This window comes from Heterodontus francisci, unplaced genomic scaffold (assembly GCF_036365525.1).
Source record: "Heterodontus francisci isolate sHetFra1 unplaced genomic scaffold, sHetFra1.hap1 HAP1_SCAFFOLD_772, whole genome shotgun sequence".
In the NCBI taxonomy this organism is placed as follows: Eukaryota; Metazoa; Chordata; class Chondrichthyes; order Heterodontiformes; family Heterodontidae; genus Heterodontus; species Heterodontus francisci.
In genome coordinates this window covers 30,933-34,052 of record NW_027141483.1, presented here as the reverse complement: position 1 = coordinate 34,052, position 3,120 = coordinate 30,933, and positions in this window count along the sequence as shown.

Below are 3,120 nucleotides of genomic sequence, written 5' to 3'. Positions count from 1 at the left end.
GGGTCAGTACTGAGGGAGTGCCGCACTGTCGGAGGGTCAGTACTGAGGGAGTGCCGCACTCGGAGGGTCAGTAGGGAGGGAACGCCGTACTGTCGGAGGTTCATTACTGAGGGAGCACCGCAATGTCGGAGGGTCAGTACTGAGGGAGTGCCGCACTGTCGGAGTGTCAGTACTGAGGGAGCGCCGCACTGTCGGAGGGTCAGTACTGAGGGAGCGCCGCACTCGGAGGGTCAGGAGGGAGGGAACGCCGCACTGTCGGAGGTTCAGTACTGAGGGAGTGCCGCACTGTCGGAGTGTCAGTACTGAGGGAGTGCCGCGCTGTCGGAGGGTCAGCACTGAGGGAGTGCCGCACTGTCGGAGGGTCAGAACTGAGGGAGTGTCGCACTGTCGGAGTGTCAGTACTGAGGGAGTGCCACGCTGTCGGAGGGTCAGTACTGAGGGGAGTGTGGCACTGTCGGAGGGTCAGTACTGAGGGAGTGCTGCACTGTCGGAGGGTCAGTACTGAGGGGAGTGTCGCACTGTCGGAGTGTCAGTACTGAGGGAGCGCCGCACTGTCGGAGGGTCAGTACTGAGGGAGTGCTGCACTGTCGGAGGGTCAGTACGAGGGGAGTGTCACACTGTCGGAGTGTTAGTACTGAGGGAGTGCCGCACTGTCGGAGGGTCAGTACTGAGGGAGTGCTGCACTGTCGGAGGTTCAGTACTGAGGGAGTGCCGCACTGTCGGAGGGTCAGTACTGAGGGAGTGCCGCGCAATCGGAGGGTCAGTACTGAGGGAGCGCCGCACTGTTGGAGGGTCAGTACTGAGGGAGCGCCGCGCTGTCGGAGTTTCAGTACTGAGGGAGTGCCGCGCTGTCGGAGGGTCAGTACTGAGGGAGTGCCGCACTGTCGGAAGTTCAGTACTGAGGGAGCGCCGCACTGTCGGAGGGTCAGTACTGAGGGAGCGCCGCACTGTCGGAGTGTCTTTATTGAGCGAGCGCCGCGCTGTCAGAGTGTCAGTACTGAGGGAGTGCCGTGCTGTCGGAGGGTCAGTACTGAGGGAGTGCCGTGCTGTCGGAGGGTCAGTACTGAGGGAGTGCCACAATGTCGGAGGGACTGGGCTGAGGGAGCGCCACGCTCGGAGAGTCAGTACTGAGGGAGTGCCGCGCTGTCGGAGGGTCAGTACTGAGGGAGTGCCGCACTGTCGGAGGTCAGTACTGAGGGGGTGCCGGACTGTCGGAGGGTCTGTACTGAGGGAGCGCAGCGCTGTCGGAGGGTCAGTACTGAGGGAGTGCCGCACTGTCGGAGGGTCAGTATTGAGGGAGCGCCGCACTGTCGGAGGGCTAGTACAGAGGGAGTGCCGCATTGTCGGATGGGTCAGTACTGAGGGATTGCCGCGCTGTCGGAGGGTCAGTACTGAGGGAGTGCCGCGCTGTCGGAGGGGCAGTACTGAGGGAGTGCCGCGCTGTCGGAGGGTCAGTACTGAGGGAGTGCCGCACTGTCGGAGGGTCAGTACTGAGGGGGTGCCGTACTGTCGGAGGGTCAGTATTGAGGGAGCGCCGCACTGTCGGAGGGTCAGTACTGAGGGGGTGCCGTACTGTCGGAGGGTCAGTATTGAGGGAGCGCCGCACTGTCGGAGGGTCAGTACTGAGGGAGCGCCGCACTGTCGGAGGGTCAGTACTGAGGGAGTGCCGCACTGTCGGAGGGTCAGTATTGAGGGAGCGCCGCACTGTCGGAGGGCTAGTACAGAGGGAGTGCCGCATTGTCGGAGGGTCAGTACTGAGGGATTGCCGCGCTGTCGGAGGGTCAGTACTGAGGGAGTGCCGCTCTGTCGGAGGGGCAGTACTGAGGGAGTGCCGCGCTGTCGGAGGGTCAGTACTGAGGGAATGCCGCACTGTCGGAGGGTCAGTACTGAGGGGGTGCCGGACTGTCGGAGGGTCAGTACTGAGGGAGCGCCGCACTGTCGGAGTGTCAGTACTGAGGGAGTGCTGTACTGTCGGAGGGTCAGTACTGAGGGAGTGCCGTACTCTCGGAGGGTCAGTACTGAGGGAGCGCCGCACTATCGCAGGGTCAGTACTGAGGGAGTGCCGCACTGTCGGATGGTCTGTACTGAGGTAGTGCCGCACTGTCGGAGGGTCAGTACTGAGGGAAGGCCGCACTGTCGGATGGTCTGTACTGAGGTAGTGCCGCACTGTCGGAGGGTCAGTACTGAGGGAAGGCCGCACTGTCGGAGGGTCAGTACTGAGGGAAGGCCGCACTGTCGGAGGGTCAGTACAGAGGGTGTGCCGCACTGTCGGATGGTCAGTACTGAGTGAGTGCCGCACTGTCGGAGGGTCAGTACTGAGGGAAGGCCGCACTGTCGGAGGGTCAGTACTGAGGGTGTGCCGCACTGTCGGAGGGTCAGTACTGAGGGAAGGCCGCACTGTCGGAGGGTCAGTACTGAGGGAGCGCCGCACTGTCGGATGGTCAGTACTGAGTGAGTGCCGCACTGTCGGAGTGTCAGTACTGAGGGAGCGCCGCACTGTCAGAGGGTCAGTACTGAGGGAGTGCCGCGCAATCGGAGGGTCAGCACTGAGGGAGTGCCACGCAATCGGAGGGTCAGTACTGAGGGAGCGCCGCGCTGTCGGAGGTTCAGTACTGAGGGAGTGCCGCACTGTCGGATGGTCTGTACTGAGGGAGTGCCGCCCTGTCGGAGGTTCAGTACTGAGGGAGTGCCGCACTGTCGGATGGTCAGTACTGAGGGAGCACCGCTATGTCAGAGGGACTGGACTGAGGGAGCGCCACACTCGGAGAGTCAGTACTGAGGGAGCGCCGCACTTAGGAGGGTCAGTACTGAGGGAGTGCGTTACTGCAGGAGGGTCAGTACTGAGGGAGTGCCGCACTGTCGAAGGGTCAGTACTGAGGGAGTGCCGCACTGTCGGAGGGTCTGTACTGAGGGAGTGCCGCACTGTAGGAGGGTCAGTACTGAGGGAGCGCCGCACTGTTGGAGGGTCAGTACTGAGGGAGCGCAGCGCTGTCGGAGGGTCAGTACTGATGGAGTGCCGCACTGTCGAAGGGTCAGTACTAAGGGAGTGCCGCACTGTCTGAGGTTCTGTACTGAGGGAGTGCCGCACTGTCGAAGGGTCAGTACTGAGGGAGTGCCGCA